Source organism: Neofelis nebulosa, chromosome X (genome assembly GCF_028018385.1).
Source record: "Neofelis nebulosa isolate mNeoNeb1 chromosome X, mNeoNeb1.pri, whole genome shotgun sequence".
Lineage (NCBI taxonomy): Eukaryota > Metazoa > Chordata > Mammalia > Carnivora > Felidae > Neofelis > Neofelis nebulosa.
In genome coordinates this window covers 99,891,688-99,911,766 of record NC_080800.1, presented here as the reverse complement: position 1 = coordinate 99,911,766, position 20,079 = coordinate 99,891,688, and the positions used below count along the sequence as shown (strand labels likewise).

Sequence of the window (20,079 nt, the reverse complement as noted above, 5' to 3'; positions counted from 1 at the left end):
CCAACAAAGATATTGATCATACCACTATTACAGAATGTATTACATTCTATGATGTAACCTTTACGTCAGCTTCCCAACACATTCCAGGCTTCAAAGACTAATTCTCCAATTTATTTCTAGCAGAAGGAAGGATTTTGTAAAATGGACACTCTTTACTCTAAACAAGTTAAAACCATGTTTTGTATGCATTACCCAGATTATCATCTTTAGCCTCTGAACACATTGTTGTGGTCACTTCCAGGAACTCCTAGACCAATCTCATGATTCAATGCCACAGACTTACAAAGCATCAGTGGGGTTGGCCGAGGGTAAAATAACACTTCCCTCTAGATCTGCATGAATTTAGTCCATTGCAACATGAATGCACAAGATTACACAGGTATATCAGACTTTACTAGAGGTCTGAGAAGGAGAAATGACTTTCCATTAGAGCTACAGAAATAAACATTGATTATTGATTTTTGCTGTTAAACGTCTGTCAACAATCCTACCACTAACTTGGGGTCATGGGACACATCATTCTCATGGCTCTCGACACCTCCCATGTTGCCTAACTTCTCTCTCTCTCCTGTCCTGTCATTTCTATCATAACCCACCTCACCCTCTAGCCCTATATTCCTGCTACATTTTCTTACACAAAGGAGTTCAGTAATCTATTCATGCCAAATTTGCTCTCAAATTGCCTTGGTATAAGATTCAACCTTCTACTTCCAAGATACTTATCAAGGTATTTCTGCAAAAAAAAACAAAAACAAAACAAAACAAAACAAACAAACAAAAAACAACAACAACAACAACAACAAAAACCAAAACAAAAGCAACATATTTTTCCATAAATGGAATCTGGAGTTACCTAAGTATATAGGCTATGTCTAAGTCTCTCTCACTAGAATTATTTTTTATGCAAAATGCCTATGCATTAAAGCATAATTCCATGCATATGGCAGTCACATGATAGAAAGATTATTGATGGAAAAAACCAATTTGCAGAATTAAAAATTATAGAATTAAACCACCATCACCTTACTTCAAAAACAAAAGTAACATGTCAAAAAGTTTGGTAATTATTTCTGGTTATGAACAATTATGGGTGATTCTTTTTCTTCCTTACATATTCTGTATCTTTAAAATTTACAACAAATATTTTGAAAAATATTTGGTATAAATAAAAATTATTTTGATAAAAATGAAAGAAAATACTCTTCAGAGGCAGGTTTTCTAAAAATGAGGCAAAAGCATAGATAAAGAGAAACCTGATTAGAAATATAGAAGGGGGGGGGCATCTGGCTGGCTCAGTCAGGGAGCATGGGACTCTTGATCTTAAGGTCATGAGTTTGAGCCCACATTAGGTATAGAATTTACTTCTTTTTAATGTTTTTAATGTTTATTTATTTACTTTTTTGAGAGAGTAAGAGAGTGTGTGCACAAGCTGGGGAGGGACAGAGAAAGAGAGGGAGATACCGAATCAGAAGCAGGCTCCAGGCTCTGAGCTTTCAGCACAGAGCCCAACACGGGGCTCGAACTCATGAACCATGAGATCATGACCTGAGCTGAAGTCGGATGTTTAACTGACTGAGCCACCCAGTTGTCCTCAGAATTTACTTTTAAAAAACAGAAAGAGGGGCGCCTGGGTGGCGCAGTCGGTTAAGCGTCCGACTTCAGCCAGGTCACGATCTCGCGGTCCGTGAGTTCGAGCCCCGCGTCAGGCTCTGGGCTGATGGCTCGGAGCCTGGAGCCTGTTTCCGATTCTGTGTCTCCCTCTCTGTCTGCCCCTCCCCCGTTCATGCTCTGTCTCTCTCTGTCCCAAAAATAAATAAAAAACGTTGAAAAAAAAAATTTAAAAAAAATAAAAATAAAAATAAAAAACAGAAAGAAAGAAATAGAAGCAAAAGTTAAGCTGATGGCTCAGATATGTAAATCTTTATATAAATTATTGTAATAAAGACAGTAACATAAAAAAAGGGATTCAGTTACTGTAAGAAGGAATTCTTAACTTATACACAGTAAGATATAACAGAGTACCAGGCTTTACTAATTGTATTTCCTCTTCTAGGGTTAGAACAGGAGCAAGGAATAACTTTCAAGGGGCAGGGATAACGTTCACGAGTTAGGGATCATAATTACCTCATATGATCACTAAAGACTCAAGAAAGGCATTTTTAAGAAAATAGCACTAACTGTTCATAACCCAATTTACCCTAAGCCTCATGATTTTAAGCAAAAGAATTTACTTCTTTGAGTTTCCATTTTCTCACTCTATAACTCCCCAAACACAATTACTGTGTTATGTGTCCTTGGGTCTTCAGTGGACAGAGTACTTGGTACAAAGTAGTCACATTATAAATGTCTGTTGCATTCATGAACTATAAAATGGAGAAATTGAATTTAATGATTCCTAGGGTCATTTCAGTAACTAATTTCAGCTATTCAATGAAATATTTGTTGAAAACATACTACTTGTAATGTACTATGCTTCAAATACTAAAAGTACAAGCTATGAACATTATTTTAAAGGACCTGATAATGTACTTGGAGAGACAAGACACTTTTCTGCTTCTCTGGCATTTACTGATGATGCATCTGTCTAATTGTCTATGACAAAATTACATCTAGAAAGAATAGCCTAAAGTTGCTCCAGCCTAATGAGTCTCTTTGGATAGACAGAACTTCTGTTCTGTCTCATATTTTCTCTCCTAATTGAACAAGCTAGGCTAATAATTTAGAGAGAAACTAGCTAACTCCCAACTTCATTCACTTCACTCTGTAGCTAAAGTTGGACTCTGCCTCTAAAGGACCTTCCAAGCAAGAGTCACCTCAGTCCTATACTGCTTCCTTATGTCCAAATCTAATAGCCCAAAATGCGACTCTTGGGAAAGGAAGAGACAGAAGAATGATGAAGAAAGATTCCATTATATGTTGGACATTCTGAGGGGTGAAAAAGGAAAGGTGCCATCTTCTCTTCCCCGCAGGCCAGGGAACGTTTTTGACTTCTACATAATGCCAAGAGTGGCTTCTTATTTTCCCTTTTGAAGCATTTCTCAACTTTTCAATCGAATGCTGCCTTTTGCTAAACATAAAAACTCATAAACTTAATATGCTTAGTATAATAAAACAAGTATATCTTAAGCTTTTTAAACATAAATTTGTGGATAACCCTTTCCCTAAAGCAGCGTGTATCTCCCAAATGATTGCCAGTGAAGGATAAAAATGTGCAAAGCATAAAGAGAACAGCAAATCCACACAAGACCAAATTACTGTCAAACTAGGTTGTAACTAAGTGATAAGAGGATTGTATGGGACACAAAGGAAGTGTTCTAGGAGTCTGAAGGGAGAACTCCTCCTTGAATGGTCATGAGACAACTCAGGAATGGTGGACTATGAATGGGGCTTTGAAAGATGGGTGGACTACTAGTAGATACAGAACAGGGGCATGAGCAAGGATGCATATGGAAAGAAATCCAAAATAGAAATGGGGAACAGCAAGCAGAAAGATTTGGTTTCAGTAAAAGCTTCATCTAACAGCACGGGTTCGTGAGGGAAGTAGTAGTCAGAAGCCAGAGTACTTATACTGAGTCTCTGAGGGAGACGATAGACATCCATCCTGCACAGAAACATCCAATAGTAATTCTGATGAGGGAGTGTAGGTGAAGTGGGAAAGCGTATACTACCATAGGGAACATAAGAGAATCTATAGTGAAGAAGCAGTGTCACTTATATTAGAAAGTACCCCCGACCGCGATAAAGCATAATCGTTCCTCCACACACAGTATTATTGTCCTAGTCTAGAGTATTCTGAATACTTATTTCAAGACTTTATGTATGATACTTGGAATTGGTATTCAGGTCATATTCACTCATTCAACAAATGTATATGGAGCAACTGCTACATGGCAGACATTTTGCCAGATACTAGGCAGAAAGAAGTAAACAAATAGACTGGATTCTGACTAGATGGAGCTTAGAGTATACTAAGGGAGAGAGAAATTAAATAACTCCACAAATAATTATTTTAGGTTAGACCATATGAAACTACCAATAGTTCACTGTTTTTGACCAACATGAATAGCATTATGTGTCAACTTAATATAATGACACATTGTGATGACCATCATTAAGGAAAAGTAGAGGGAACATTTAGAGTATATACTGGGGTGCCCGGTGGCTCAGTCAGTTAAGCATCTGACTCTTTGTTTCGGCTCAGGTCATGATCTCACAGTTCGTGGGTTTGAGCTCTGCATCAGGCTCTGCACTAACAGTTTGGAGCCTGCTTGGGATTCTTTCTCTCCATTCTCTCTGCCCCTCCCCCTGCTCATGCTCGCTCACACTATCTTTCAAAATAAATAAATGAACTTAAAAAATTAGAGCGTACACTAAGGGAACCTCATCTATTCTAGGTTTCAGAGAAAGTTTCCTTCAGAAAATGAAGCTTAAAGTAAGATCTGAATGGTAAGTGGCCCCTAACTAATCAAAGTGCAGTAGGGTATGAGTGTTCAAGACCAAGTGAAGTCTGTATGATATAGGAAGAATTCTCATTCCCCAGCTCTCTTTCTTTTCTTTTAGACAAGGCTGATGAGTCTACCAACATTCCTCTTGGTAGTCAAAACAGCAAGCCAGGCTGATAGACTCAAGTACTCTGATAGCAAATGATAGGTAGCAATGGCCCTAGAGAATAAGAGCAATGAGAACCTTGATTCAAAACAAGGTATAATACCTACACACAGCGTTAAGCAGCATGTAATACTGGAACCAAGAGGACTCAAAAAATACATATGTATATGCTCTAGAATTGATAGATAGGTAATTCCAGTGGCTTTGAAAGGAGAAGATTCCTTCCTTTCAGTGGCCATAAAAAAATCTGATTAAACTCCAGCTAATCCAATATACAACATGCTGTTCACACGAGGAGTCTGTAGATAGGTCTTGGGTTTTGGGTTTTTTTTTTTTTTTTTTGTAGCTCACATTAGATTCATTTGTCATCTTGACAGGATATTTTGTATTGAAGACCTAACAGTAAAAGAGGGGATCAACATTTAATTGTCAAGCATTGCCTGTCAAATGATTGCTTGAGAAAGCGTGCAGTGGCCACATTTTCATGAGAAAGACATCTTATTTTGGTGTGACTCCTTTTTTTCCCTTCTATCTCCTCCTTAAGCAGAGGAGTTTATTTTTCTCTGGTAAAGATAACCATTTTGTTTGTTATAAAGAAGAATTCAGCATTAGATATGGCGAACTCAGGAATTACATAAATTACTTAGAAGTTGAAATAGCAAAAAGACTTTGTTACAAAGCAGACCCCACAACACTGCAATTCTACAACAGACCTAGAGGGTGGTCCTGGTGCCAATGGGGAGTCCACACAAAAAGACTGGTCAAGAGAGCATTTCTAAACATGTTGACATTGACTTAATTTATTAATAGCTATTAATAGCAGCCATCTATGCTCTTAACAGTTTATAATTTCTAGTGGCACACATACTCAGATGTGAATTGTATATCACTTTGGGCCATGCTTCTAGATATTTCCTTCAACCAAGAATGTGTAAGATATGCACACACATATAAGCAATTACAGAACCATTTATTATGTATAGGATATACCAGGGACTTTAAATTTGTATTACATTTAATCCTCAAAATAACCTTATGATGTGTTATCCCCATTTCATAGATGATAACAAAGGTCAGAAAAGTGAAGTTCACACAGCCAGTAAGTGTCTGAGCCAGGATGTGAACCCAGGCCTGGCCTTTTCTAATATGCCCTATATCTTAAAAACACCAATCCGATATAGTATGGTATAGTAACTTCTGTTGCTTCGACTTAAGCTTCAGAGAATACAGAATAGAGAATTTAGACCAGTAAATGGTCAAAACTCACCATCTTCTATGGCCACGAACTACCTCTGGTCAGTAAGTTCCTCCAAAAGTAACAGGCCTTCTTCCGGTGTGTGATCTGAGACCTTAAAGGTACAACCAAACAATGCAATTACATAGAATATATATGCCAAAGCTAAATTTTCTGCCTGTTGAGAATAATAATTCTACCACTGGAGAAATCATATTGCTCATAGTAGTAGAATTCCTTCTTTAGAAAGGAGAAGAGTGGTGAAGGAAGGACAGTGGGTGGGGGTGGGGATGAAAGGGTCATTTAAGCAACACAAGGTAAAAGGGCAAGTCCCCACAAGGCACATGCTTGAAGTATTACTGAACTTGTGCCAAACTGGTTTCTATGAAAGGCAGGTTAGGTGATTCTCCTGTCTTTATTTTGTTAACTGGAAAAGCACTTTTGGAAAGAACTGAATTACTCAGGCAACAGGGAAGATTTAAGAGCCTGTGTGAGGCAAGAGAGCTAAAAAGTGAACTGAGGCACGGGAATGCCACATAGAAACTTCAGGAAGAAAACTGAAAGATCACACGAGTAATTGTGAATTAAATTTGGTGTGTGGTACAAAATATAATTTTCATATTCCCCAATCCATGGGACAGCAGCAATATTTAATAATAATAACAACACCTAATCTTTGCTGACTGTGAACATTGTGTCTAGCTCATAACATGAATTATGCCATTTCATCATTATTACAATCCTACAAGATAAGTACTTTTATTATCCCCACTTGACTGTGAGGAAACTGAGGCTTACGGAGGTTAAATAACTGCCCAGTCTCAGCTAGGAAGTAGCTGACTCAGGATGCATACGCTAATCAGCTTGTTTCAAAGTCTACACTACCAGGAAAAAAAAAAAAAAAAGCCAAGTAATGAAAAGCAGAAAGAGGCAGGAAAGAATCAATCCCTTTCTGAATTCTCTTCTTTCCTACAGGCCCCAATTCTGTTCAAAAAAACCTTGCACTGCATGGTACTAGAGATCGATTTGTCTTACATTTTATAAAAGGCCAGTTAATCACATTTCTGAAAAGTATGCTTAGGAACTCCTTCTCAATCTTCACACTTTATGATAAATCTCCAGAAATGCAGCAAGTTCCTTTTTAGGAAAATCATAAACACAAGGAAACTAAATTGAAATTCAAAAATATACTTTCACCTCCATATACAGAGTTCATTGGGATTTTTTCCCCCTCTGTAACAAAGCAACTAGCCATGGAGGTCTTGTCTGTTCTGCAATGCTGTTGACAAAACACTGACTCTGAAAAGAACAAGAAACAATCAATCCTCAGCCCTTCAGAGTCTGTTAGTGTTTATATACGTCAAAGCTACAAGACTTTAATTTAGCTAACAGAAAGGGAAAACTATGGAAGTCACCAGAATGAATGAACACAATTTAAGTGAAGATGGTAAATTTATTTACTAACAAAGATTCCAACTTTGTGGTTTCTGAACTTTAAATTGAATTCTAGTCTTTGATTTCAGGATTTGCTGACACTCTGTAAATAACTCAGTATTTTTCTTCAGCTTATAAAATTGGTGAGATCAGACCCCGTTCTGGTCTAAGAATTTAAATCATTAGTGTACAAAAGAAATACATACATTGAGTCTCTCCTAAAAATCTTTCTCTTAGTCTCAAAGTACAAAAAAGGAAAGCTTAAGAAATTTTCTTCCTCCAAGGATATAGCTAAAACTTGTATCCAGGAGCACTTATCATGGATATATACAAAGGATCCAGAAAGCTAAATATATCACAGTGGAAGAGTTGATAAGGAAAGAATTAGATTCACAGATTTTCTAAGGGTTTGACAGGTACATAGGGCTGCTCTAATCTAGCCTCATCATTTTACAGTTCAGGACATCTTTAAAATATGCACATAGTAGCTACCTCAGTCAGAGAGTAAGATTCCCCAAAGGTCATACAGCCAGATAGTGTGGGTAATATGTGAGATATAGGTAGGAAAGTGGCAAGAGGTGTATATGAAAAATCAGGCAAAAGTGTGAGAGTGCCAGGAGTATCTGAAAACTCAGAAAAAGTTTAACTTACTCATGGCTTTGTAGGCTGTGTTAAAGATTTTGAATATTAACTTTAAAATTTTGGGAAACTATTTAATAGTTTTCATCAGGAAAGCAAATGATTAGATTTGTATTTTAGAAAAGTTTCCCTAGAGGAAGTTGGAAAACCTGTCTCACAGGACTGAACTCAAAAAAAGAAGATCAGGTAAAATACTATAACATTTTGCCACATGAAAAAAGAAAAAGGAAAAACAATAACAACAACACATGAACAAGGTACCAGGGATGAATGAACGGAATGTCAATAGTGGATGGAGAGCTCTAGAAGATAGAACATGGTTGCAATTTATTAATGTGATAGAAGTTAAGCTCAACACAGTCTGTGACCAAGATAAATGAGGCAGGAGGAGGGTATCAAAGAGGGAGCATAGTACATAGGATGAAATGGTTAAGCACATAGGCATTGGGTCCAGACAGCCTCTGTTCAAACATTGGCATTTCATGCTCATTGACCATGGGGCCATAAGCAAATTACTCAATCCCTCTACGATTTAGTTTCCTTATCTTTAAAATATGCACATAGTAGCTACCTCATTGGTTCTAATACTAATGAATTAATATTTATAAAATACTAAAAATAGTGTCTAGTATATATTAATCACCTATATAAGTTTTCAATAAAAAATTTGGAAAAGACCATGATTTCAGGCATGAGTACTGCCATCCACTGAGTTTTTAAAAATGTATTCTTAAAGGCAGAAATACAGAAAAATTATGTAAAACATCATATAAATACTAAATGTTAATTTTGACTGTTAACTTTCTTTCCTTGGAGGATCTATTTTACCCACATAATAAATGGTTCTAGTGGGATAATTAAACATAATGCCTGATTCTTCCTTAAAGATATATATACATGGGCATGTGACCCACATCCTACCAATCAAGACACTTCTTCTCTTATATAGACCCATGACTAATGCATGAGTAAGCAGAGCTCTTCATAAAATCTGATACATGCACACTGTGATTGAGAGAAACTCTTCCCTTATGATTTACAAACTCTAAAGATATAAACTTTGGTATAATGGTAGCTATCTTCCTTGCCATGTGAAGAGCTTTCCCAAAAATGATCCTGATGCACGGAAAGAAATAGAGCACCAGATATGGTACTAACAGATATCTACCTTTAGGTTTCTTAATTATTTCAGCTTATTAATTCCGTTTGTATTTAAGCTGGCTTAAATTAAGTTTTTCTTTCTTTGACCACAGAGAAATGATAAGTACAGTACACTGAATGTAAATATCCATCAGGAATTGATAAAAGATTATGGACTTTAATTAATTAGCAAAATTTTACAAATGACACAGATATCCATGTAATACAGAAGACAGGAAAAACATAATAAAATAAGATGATCATTCAAAAAGTTGGGCTAGTGGGAAAATTAGACAAATACCACTGTATACAAAAGCTATCCAACCATAGATATAAGAAAGAGAACAAGGGCGCCTAGATGGCTCAGTCGGAAGAGAATACACTTTTGATCTCGAGGTCCTAAGTTTCAAGCCCCACCCGGGGTGTAGAGAATATTTAAATAATAAAAAGAGGGGCACCTGGGTGGCTTAGTCAGCTAAGCGTCTAACTCTTGGTTTTGGCTCAGGTCCTGAACTCATGGTTCATGAGTTTGACCCCTGCATCAGGCTCTGAGCCAACAATGTGAAGCCTGTTTGAGATTCTCTCTCTCTTTCTCTCTCTGCCCCTCCCCCTCTTGCTTGCTGGCTCGTTCTCTCTCTCTCTCAAAAATTAATAAACGTTAAAAAAGGCAAAGAAAAGAAAAAGAACAAACAAGAGAGGATTCAATGGAGAAAAAGGGACGGATATATCTCAAGCAGAAAGAAAATAAGTGAAAGGAACATGTGATTTACCAAGAGTTTCTGTAAACAATTCTGTCCTAGGCATTGTTGTAACAAAGGAGAGATTTATACATGATTATACTGTGTTGGTGAACCAGCATTATCCAAGGCTTGCATGGACCAGTTAAGGATTCACTGGAGTCGGGTGCCCGGGTGGTTCAGTCAGTTAAGCATCTGACTTCAGCTCAGGTCATGATCTCAGTTTGTGAGTTCGAGCCCCACTTTGGGCTCTATGCTGACAGCTCAGAGCCTGGAGTCTGCTTCAGATTCTGTGTCTCCCTCTCTCTCTGCCCCTCCACTGCTCACACTCTGTCTCTCTCTCTCAAAAATAAGCATTAAAAAAATTTTTTTTTAAAAAGGACTCACTGGAGTTATAAATTAACTAAGGCTGAGAAGAGTTGAGGCATCATCATAGTATGGCAATAAAGTAGACACTATAGAAAAGAGCTAAACAGGGGCACCTGGGTGGCTCAGTCAGCTAAGTGTCTGACTCTTGATTTCGGCTCAGGCCATGATCCCATGGTTGGCGAGACTAAGCCCCACATCGGGCTCTGTGCTGACAGGATGGAGCCTGCTTGGGATTCTCTCTCTACACCTCCCCTGTGTTCACTCTCTCTCTCAAGACAAATAAATAAACTAAAAAAAAAATAGCTAAATAATATCTAAGATGGGCACACAGAGTACTTTCAAGAACATAAGAAATGCCTCCAAGGATAACACAAAATGCTTATGCACCTGTGATTCAATAACAGGCATCAAGGGAAAAGAGGCAAGCAGTAACAAGTACAGTTGACCCTTCAGCAATGAAGACTCAAAATGTATGGGGCCACTTACATGTAGATTTTTTTCAATAAATATGTTGGATAATTTGGGGGGCTTTTGTAACAGTTTGAGAAAACTCACAGAGAAATCACATATCATAGAAATATTGAAAGAATTAAGAAAAAGTTAGATGAGTCATGAACAGATAAAATATATGTAGATACTAGTTTATTTAATCATTTACTACCATAACATACATGATTCTATTATAAAAAGTTAAAATTTATCAAAATTTACAAGCACTTACAGACTCTATATATATTTTTTTCATTTTTGATGTCTAGTTATAACATCTAAAGTAATCTGTATCACATAAGACAATATTGATGAACTGACAGATGATTTATCCTGTAAAGAGATGACAGAAACCTATGGTATTGATAAAAATACAGCACAATCCTGGAAATGTATTTTTTCTTCCTTATGCTTTCCTTAATAACATTTTCTTTTTTCTAGCTTACTTCATTGTATAAACACAGCATTGTAGAGACCTGGGGCAGGCTGTGCAAAGATGGACCACTTTGGCATAAAGATTATTTTGAGCTAAAAGTAATCAAAACCCAGGAAATGAAAGAAAAGCTCTTTGACTCCCAGATGACTACTTAAATTTACATTGGAAAGGAGAGCCTGAAAAAGGAAGACTGCTATTAAAATAGACTCCCCTTTACCTAAGGAACTTAATCTGCATAGTAAGGCAACCTGGTCTTTCCAAACATCTCCTTTCACCTTCTTGATAATGGCCTTCTCCCCTTTGTATCCTCAGACCCAACCCTCTCTTTAGCCCACATAAGCTTCATGTGGCCTCATTGTCTTTCGAATCTCTTCTCTGTGTGGATTCTCCATATGTATGCCTATTTAATTTGATTTTCTTCTTTTAATCTGTCTCATGTCAGTCTGATTCTAAGGCCAGCTAGAAGGACCACAAGGCAGAGGAAGGTCTTTCTATCCAATAGCATATAACACAAATAAGAAACAAAACATGTGATAATCAACTGTTTATGTTATCAGTAAGGATTCCAGTGAACAATAAATTGTTAGTAGTTAAGTTTTTATGGAAACAAAATTTATAAATGGATTTCTCAAATGCGTGTGTAAGGACAGGGAGAGTGATGTCCCTAATGCCAATGATATTAAAGGGTCAACTGTAGTAGTTGGTAAAATGCCACCTGTAAAAAATTACAGAGCTACAAATGCATTTAATGTCCTTTCATAGGCCTCTTATACATGGAAATAATCTATTAAGAACCTATTCACTGCATAGGGGAGGAATCCTTCAGAAAAGGTTTCTAAATAGTAATGGTATCTGGCAAGAAGCTGCTGATACAAACTCTCACAGCTAAGTCATAAAAAAAAAAAGACTGACAATGTAATCTTAAGAATAAAATACAACCATTACTGGATTTGGGGAGATATTGCTCTTTGACCATAGATTTAAGAAGACATAGATGAACCTAGGGGACATCATGCCAAGTAAGAAAAGTCACACAAAAGAGAAACACAAAAACTGTATGGTATCACTTATATGTAGAATCTAAAACAGCCAACCTCACGAAAACAATAAAATACTGATTACCAGAGGTTGGGGGGTAGAGAAATAAAATAGATGTTGTTTAAAGGTTATAAACTTACAACTAGTAGATGAATAAGTCCCAGAGATCCAACATAGAGTATAGGGGTTACAGACAACAATATTATATTATAATCATCAAACTGGCTAAGAGACTAGGTTTTTTTTTACATGTTTGCTTATTTTTGAGAGAGAGAGAGACAGCGTGAGTGTGGAAGGGGCAGAGAGATAGGGGGACAGAGGATCCTAAACAGTCTCCATGCTGACAACAGAGAGCCCAAAGTGGGGCTCAATCCCATGAATCACGAGATCATGACCTGAGCCAAAGTTGAACACTTAACCGACCCAGTCACCTAGACACCCCAAGAGACTGAATCCTAACTATTCCCATCACAAAAATAAATGGTAATTATATGATACAATAGCTGTGCTACCACTACAGTGAAATCATATTACATTATATAAATGTATCAAATCAACATATTGCATACATTAAATATATACAATATTATGTTTCAAGTATCTTTCAATTTAAAAAAAGGAAAAAATGAAGACCATTCAAGAAGTAATCAAAGAGAAACAGAAAGAATTGTCCTACACATGAAAAGATGCTGAACATCACTCATCATCAGGGAAACACAAATCAAAACCACACTGCGATATCACCTCACACCTATCAGAATGGTGATAATTAACAACTCAGGAAACAACAGACGTTGGCGAGGATGTGGAGAAAGGGGGACCCTTTTGCTCTGATGGTAGCAATGCAAACTGGTGGAGCCACTCTGGAAAACAGTATGGAGGTTCCTCAAAAATTAAAAAGAGAACTACCCCACGACCTAGCAATAGCACTACTAGGTATTTATCCAAAGAATATGAGTGAGCTGTTTTGAAGGGGCACATGCACCCCAATGTTTATAGCAGTGCTATCAACAATAGCCAAAGTGTGGAAAGAGCCCAAATGTCCACCAACTGATGAATGGATTAAGATGTGGTATATATAGACAATGGAATACTACTCAGCAATCAAAAAGAATGAAATCTTGCCATTTGCAACAAGGTGGATGGAACTAGAGGGTATTATACTAAGTATAATAAGTCAGTCAGAGAAAGACAGATATCACATGATTTCACTCACATGTGGAATTTTAAAAACTTAACAGATGATTATAAGCAAAGGGAAGGAAAAATAAAATAAGAGAAAAACAGACGGAGGCAAACCATAAGACACTCTTATATAGAGCAAACAAACAGGGTTGATGGAGGGGAGGTGGGTGGGGGGATGGGCTAAATGGGTAATGGGCATTAAGGAGGGCACTTGTTGGGATGAGCACTGGGTATTATACGTAAGTGATGAATCACTAAATTCTACTCCTGAAACCAATACTACACTATATGTTAACACGCTTGAATCTAAAAAAAAAAAGAATGGAGATGATAGATTTTCTGATATATTTGTGAGGAAAAGTTCATTAATAAACAGCTAGAGGGCTTGAGAACAAGGATACAGAACAAAGTACATAGACTTAAGGAAATTAAAGAAAGGAATAATAATTATTTAGGAGGAAGTCAAAAGGTGTACTAGAATAGAAATGTAATTACAACACATTGTGTGAATCATATTACATGGTCATAATAATATAATCAGTAAATATTGATTTAACCAAAAATTATGATTTAACTATCAATGGACAGGAAATGACATAAGAAAAATCCTCATCTATGTAAAAGAAGTCAATAGATATTGCTCAGTCTTTAAGCACCATATTCCAGTAAAATGAAGAAAAAGAAAGCCCTGATTTTAGGTCTGGTGTAGGAAATTTACAAGGTGAGCCTGGGACACCTTGTCATGCCTGAAAGTGAGGACGCAATCAAAGATTACTGCTAGGTGGCTACAGAGGTCCAGTGTGATATTCTCTCTGCATTTTCTGTGTTTGAAATTATTTATTTTAAAAAAGTAAAAAAAAATGAGTTAGGTGTTAGGGTTGAGGGGAAGTAAAAGGAACTTTTCTGGCAAATGAACTTCACCACTGTTTGAATATTTTGCAGTGAAATGTAAATTAAAAAGAAAAAAGACAGGATTGTTCTAGTCTCCTGCTTAGGCTTGCTCTCCAGCATTCTCTCTCATTATTGACCCTAATCCACCACTATTCACTCTCAGTAGGTGAACTTGCCTCCCACTTCACAGATCATAGAAAGCAATAGGATGGGGACTCTGTTATTTTCCAATCGCTACTTTAACTTTTTTTTTCCCCTGGCATTCACACCCATACATCCTTTTCTTCTACCTTCCTATTACAACAGAGTTACTTCCTCTTCTGCCTAAGACTAATACCTTCATTTATTCTTTGTATCCAGTCATATAAAAGAAATCATACTAAATTGATTGTACCCTTTCTCTTATCTTCAACCTCCACGTACTAGGTCCTTTCCATTAGCATTTAAGTAAATTCAGTTTCTCCTATCTTAAAAACATAACTCCCTAACCCTGTCCAGCTGCTTTCTTATTTCTCTCCTTCAGGTCACAACCAAGCTTCTTATAAGAAATATGTTCAGGGGCGCCTGGGTGGCGCAGTCGGTTAAGCGTCCGACTTCAGCCAGGTCACGATCTCACGGTCCATGAGTTCGAGCCCCGCGTCAGGCTCTGGGCTGATGGCTCGGAGCCTGGAGCCTGTTTCCGATTCTGTGTCTCCCTCTCTCTCTGTCCCTCCCCCGTTCATGCTCTGTCTCTCTCTGTCCCAAAAATAAATAAACGTTGAAAAAAAGAAATATGTTCAATTACTATCTCTATTTCGAATCTACAATCAGTAATCTATGTCAACATTATTTGGTTTCTATCTCTAGTGATTCACCCAAGCATCTCTCGCCATGGACGTCAAGGAACTCCTTACATTAAATCCAAAAACAGTTATCAGTCATTATCACACTTGAGCCACCAAAAACATTTGATAATGTTGAAAAATCCTTACTCCTAAAAATACCCTCTTCCTTTGGTATTCCTCCTACCTTTTTTTTTACCAGGGATTCCCTTCTTCTTTCATCTCCTGGTATTCCCCAAGATTCTGTACTGGTCCCTCTTTTCTTTCTCCACTACATTTTTAGCTAGTGTAAAATTGTTTACATTTCCATGGTTTCAATTGCTGTGGATACACTGAAGACTCCAAAATCTATATCCAAGTTCTTTCTCCTTAGTAAAAAACACATATTCAACTTGCTACTAGGCATGGTTATTTGGATAGGTAGGATAGGATAGGATAGGATAGGATAGGATAGGGAAGGGAAGGGAAGGGAAGGGAAGGGAAGGGAAGGGAAGGGAGGGGAAGGGAAGGGAAGGGAGGGGAAGGGAAGGGAAAGGGAGGGGAGGGGAGGGGAGGGAAGGGAAGGGAAGGGAAGGGAAGGGAAGGGAAGGGAAGGGAAAGGAAGGGTAAGGTAGGGTAGGGTAGGGTTGGGTCGGGTCAGGTTGAGTAGGATAGAATAAAATAGAATAGAATAGAATAGAATAGAATAGAATAGAATAGAATAGAATAGAATAGGCATCTCTTTCATCATATACTCAAAAACACATTTCCCATATCTTTAAAATTTTTTTTTCAACATTTTTTATTTATTTTTGGGACAGAGAGAGACAGAGCATGAACGGGGGAGGGGCAGAGAGAGAGGGAGACACAGAATCGGAAACAGGCTCCAGGCTCCGAGCCATCAGCCCAGAGCCTGACGCGGGGCTCGAACTCACGGACCGCGAGATCGTGACCTGGCTGAAGTCGGACGCTTAACCGACTGCGCCACCCAGGCGCCCCTCCCATATCTTTATCTCCTCCCAACATCTAATCCCTAAACTCATTTATACTCTTAACTGCTGACTCAGAACTTCCACAGGTTAGAGTATCCAGCAGGCATCTCAACCTCAACATACCCAAAACAGAATTTGCAATTCTCCCCCACAAGCCTGTTACTCTCTGAGTCTTACAATGATTTCTAAATTGCTCCATATACTTAGTAGTCCAACCCCAAAACAGATTTCATCCTTAAGGCCTTGCTTTCCCACATTTGCTCATGAAAGTTTATTTAATCTTACAATTGTTATTTCACAAATATTTTGTGTAACATCACATTTCTATATATTTACAGTTATTTATTTATTTATTTAAATGTTTAGTTTTGAGAGACAGAGAGCAGGGGAGGGGCAGAGAGAGCAGGAGACACAGAATCCAAAGCAGGCTCCAGACTCTGAGTTGTCAGCACAGGGTCCAACACGGGGCTTGAACCCATGAACCGAGAGATCATGACCTAAGCCGAAGTCAACACTCAACCGACTGAGTCACCCACGTGCCCCTATATTTACTGCTTTAAATAACTGTCTTAATCTTGCTAACCAACCTGATTACATGATAATCATAAACAAAAACCTGAGGTAGAAAAAGTCCTCCCAACTTCATTTAATCAAAGAAGTGGTCTTGGAAGCAATTATTCATGATATTCTACTAATTCACGGGATATGTAACATTGAGAGACAGCAAGCTGTTTATAAAAAACAATGCATTGCACAGATCAAAGATAAAAGACCTAGCATCAAGTACATAGCACCTATAAATAGTACAATATTTATACTATTACCATAATAATAAGGGGTTTGCTTATAGACTCATTATTACATAATAGCAACAGCTCTACTTCCAACATCTCCCAAATCTGCCCTGTCTTCTCCATCCCCACAGCCAACACCTTAACCCCAAACACCACGTTTGTTTTGTTTGTTTGTTTGTTTGTTTGTTTTTGCTTGGACCGTGGTAAAATTCTCTCGATGGTCTTTTTCCTGCTTTTAATTTTTGTTTGTAAAGTTTACACTCCATAAAGTAGCCAGAGTAAATGTTTCAGAAGAGGAAAACAGATCACACTACTTCCCTGTTTGACACCATTCAATAACTTATCATTTCACTTGGAAAAGTTTTCAAATTCCTTGACATGGCCTACATAATCTCTACCTTTCAATTTACATCTCTTATCACTGCCCTCCACCTCTTACCTATAAACTGTAAAGGAAATCAAAAAATATTTAGAACTTGTAATCAAAGTGCTATGATAAGGATAACAACTGTCCTGATATCAATCTCCAAGTTTTGATAGTGTAATAATAAATGCACAGTAGTTTAGGGGCTATAAAGCATTTTCACATGTACTGACTTTTTTGAACCTCACAGTGTATGAAATACATGGAAGAAGTTTCATTATCTCCATCATACATTTTATAAAACTGAGACAACCGAAAAAATCTAAAATTAGTTTTCTTGACTCCCAACCAAGTCCTATATCAATCACACTGCGTTTCAGGATCATAGAAATGTGAAAAGTAGGATCATCACATAGCACTCTTAGAGATGTCTTCTGTTAACAAATCACATATTTGGTCTTCTTGAGATTTTCATTGCATCAGAGAGTTTCAATAAATAGAAACATTATTAAAAGAAATAAATAAGCCCTAGGGCACCTGAATGGCTCGGTTGGTTGAGTGTCCGATTTTACCTCAGGTCATGATCTCACGGTTCATGAGTTTGAACCCCACATCGCACTTGCTATTGTCAGTGTGTCAGAGCAGAGCCCACTTTGGATCTTCTGTCCCCCTCTCTCTGCCCTTTCACCACTTGTGCTTTCTCAAAAATAATAAATAAATAAATAAATATATAAATACATAAATAAATCCCTATAAGGATAATGAGTAACATGAAAACTTATTTAGTAAGAATTGCATACCAACAATAGGAATTTCTTCCCCACCAAAAGATTTCTGGGTTATTTTACTATTTTCCTTTTAGGAACAAGAAAAAATGACCATAGCCAAAAAATTCTGGGATTATGCAACAATATATATCCTCACTATGCTATGATCTTCTCCAAGACAGTAGCCATGTATTTATTCATCATGGCATCTGCAATCCATAGTAGAGGGCCTGATATAAAGAAAGTTCCTAATATTCAGTGTTTAATAAACATACACAAGCGGTTCACTAAGATTAAGTGCCTATCAATATAAAAGGGAAGGATAAATCATACTGTCTTTCCTATCCAGTAAATATATTTGTGTATATGTATATTATTATGCTCAAAACATGACCATTTTTTTCAATAGACATTCACTGAATTTTCATTAAGCTTCTTACCTAATACATTGTACCACGGCCATAAATGTTTCCTGGGTGTAAGAGAGATTGCTAAATGTCCCCATAATACTCATTCTTTTCTTCTCAGTTTCAGCTGGGAACAGGGCAACCCAAGTATAAACTATATTCCCAACCCTCCCTACAGTTAGGTGTATCCACATTACTAAGTTCTAGATAATGGGATAGAGTCGGAAATGCAGTGTGCGGTTCCTGGTTCAGCTTCTAAAGGAAAAACCTTCTTGCCCTTGACAGATTTGGACAATTCTGTGATACAGAAAATTATTGGTCTTTCTTTAGAATCACTCCATTGGACTCGTTTCTATCAAAACATAGCCCATTCCTTAACCAATGTATCACATTAACTGATGAGAAAAATTACAAAGCTCATAACTGGCACCTTGAATGATGACTAATTTCAACTTGAAAGTGACTCTTTTGAATTGATTTTCAGATACATAAGAACTGACAGTGCAAATATTTAGTGTTTCACAATATGGACAGAGATCAAGAACCCATTATATAGTATCCAAAAGGAGTAAACTTCATTAAATTGACTGCTTGGTTTTTTTTATGACCCTTTAAGTAGGTTCCGTAAGAACAGTATTTACTAAACTGCATCCCATAAAGTAACTAAAATCCCACAAGAAACAAATAGGCACTGTGTGTTTGCCAAATACCCACACTTGGAAGCACAGGCATAAAGGAGGCGGGATAGTGATACTGAGAAGGGAGGGTCACATTGTCACATTTGAGAAACTCTTGGTTAAACAAGTTTATTGACTATGGTACTTCTCAAAGGCTTTAATATGCTTTAATATCCTACTAGCTTGTTTTTTTATTACCATAGTTTAACAAGCTGCCGCGTGAGGATAGATATGATGTAAACTCCATTAAAATAGTGTCACAGGCTCACCTGGATTTATCTAAAAGTGGAATACAATCTCTAGTTCATAGCAGACCCTACCATTACTTAAAATGCCACTTACATTTATTTTTTTAAGTTTATTTATTTTGAGAGAGAGAGCGAGCAAGGGAAGGGCAGAGAGAGAGGGAGAGAGAGTGAATCCCAAGCAGGATGCCCACTGTCAGAATGGAACCTGATGTGAGGCATGAACCCACAAACCGTGAGATCATAACCTGAGCTGAAACCAAGAGTCAGATGCTCAACTGACTCAGCCACACAGGCACCCCCCCCCCAAAATGCCACTTTTAGATTCATTACAAATCTATGTTACCTGTTTGGTTCTTACAGGTATTTAAATTTGTAATCTCTGATTTGAACAATCTGTTCTAGATTTAAGTCTAGACTCGTTTGACCTGACTCCCTAGGAAAACTTCCATCATGGCATAAGAAACCAGCATGGGTGTTTCCCTTTGAATGCCCTCTGATAAAATGTAGATAACCCTAGCTTTGAGCACTAAATATTCCATTGTTTGGTCATTTCACTGACTAAAATAAAAAGGGTATACTCTGAATAAAGTTTCTTGGCATGGACAAATAGTAAATCTACCTTGTTTTGTTACCAAGGAATAAAGGAAAGAACTTGAGGCTAAACGTTTCAGTACTACCAACTTTGTGTCAGATTGCCTTTGCTTACAGTCATAAACGTCAATGAAGGAAGCTAACTAGAATTTGCTAATACAATAAAGCCGCCTTTGGGGAATGATGGAAAGAGGCTGAAGAGAAAAAAGTGCTCAGTCTAGTCATTGAAGCAGCAAGGA

General features: G+C 37.4%; 1 long non-coding RNA gene across 1 annotated transcript in view; it reads right to left on the bottom strand.

The window, feature by feature from the left end:
- Positions 1-5,699: 5,699 nt before the first annotated feature.
- LOC131501849 (uncharacterized) overlaps positions 5,700-20,079 on the bottom strand; it is a 134,757-nt gene continuing 120,377 nt past the window's right edge. The window contains exon 3 of the long non-coding RNA XR_009256907.1: positions 5,700-5,957. This is a non-coding gene — a long non-coding RNA (uncharacterized LOC131501849). The remainder of the gene's footprint in view (positions 5,958-20,079) is intronic.